The 1,280-nt window shown below is 41.6% G+C and overlaps 1 pseudogene; it reads right to left on the reverse strand.

Annotated features, from left to right (window-relative positions):
- Positions 1-217: 217 nt before the first annotated feature.
- LOC101652322 lies at positions 218-642 on the reverse strand (annotated as a pseudogene).
- Positions 643-1,280: the final 638 nt, after the last annotated feature.

Consider the following 1,280-nt stretch of genomic DNA (forward strand, 5'->3'; position numbering starts at 1 on the left):
ACTGCCAGGCCCGCTCCATCCTCAGAGTGGTTCCTAAGTCTGAGCTCATTGTTACAGCTGCTGTGTCAATGTATTACCGGGGGGGAGGGTGGGCAGGGAGGGAGGAGAAGAGGGCCTTCTAAAACCTTTATAAAAGATCCACTATCTTTTAATCCCATGATTAGAGAAACTTTTTTTTTAATGTGCTGGTTTTAGTGGAAGCTTTGTACGAGATATTTTACTCTTGCATCTTCTCAAGTGATTCTTCCTTGTATTTGCCCTTTTCCTTTCCTCCATGGCGAGACTTGGCTTTCCCTTCCACGGTCTTTTTTGCAGTCTGGGTCCAGTTTACCCTCATAATAACCACCTTGCTGGGGTGAAGGCCAGTGCCGTGAGCTTGATCTCGCTGCACCGGCTCGATGTCGATGACGCATTGCTTCCTGTAAACCTGGACCACTTCGCCAATCGGCTGACCAATGCAGTGTCCTTGCACAGCCTGAACTTCATCCTCCTTGTGGATAGGCATGGACTGACCATTGTTTTCAGTCTCAGTTCCTTGGAAAGAGGGGAAGACATAATTTTCCTGCGAACGTGGGAAGTTGCATTGAAATGCCTTTTCCGGGTTTTGCTCCGATCCGAAGTCACAAAGGAATCGACCTTCATTTTGGCTGCTACTCCTTCAGGGAGGGCCCCAAACGGGACTAGAGAAACTTTTTGATACCCTCTCATGTATATGCTATGTTTTAGTTTAGTTTTGTTTTGTTGTTTTTATAACTTCTGTGACTATTTATTGTAAAAAAGGGTGAATGGATTGGTAAGGAGGATTCGTTTTTGTCATATTTTAAAGATTTAGCTTTCATATTTATAAGTACGTTCCACACAGAACATAATATAAACATAGTGTATGGAGATGTCTGACATTTTGTTTTATATATGTATATATTCAAATCACAAAATTCCTTAATTTAATACCCTATTTTACATGGGGTCATCTCGAGTCAATGTACTTGATAAATTTTCCCTGAAGGTTTATTGATCTACTTAAATGGCACCTAACAATATTGTTATACCTTTTCTAATATACACGTGGAACCATTTCTTAATTTTTAATTCTGTATTTTCAAACCGGGCCCTTTGGTCTCTTTAGTCCTATGCTAACATTATATTGTTGATCACATCAACTTGATGCCATCAAGTTCATTTCGGCTTATGGTGATCCCGGGTGAGCTGAATCGAAAGGTCCCATAAGTTTTATGTGGCAGTGCGAGACTGGGCGTTCCACTCCTGTCAACAGTCTCAGG

Source organism: Echinops telfairi, unplaced genomic scaffold (genome assembly GCF_000313985.2).
Source record: "Echinops telfairi isolate 266 unplaced genomic scaffold, ASM31398v2 ScPeMD7_2186;HRSCAF=2738, whole genome shotgun sequence".
NCBI lineage: Eukaryota > Metazoa > Chordata > Mammalia > Afrosoricida > Tenrecidae > Echinops > Echinops telfairi.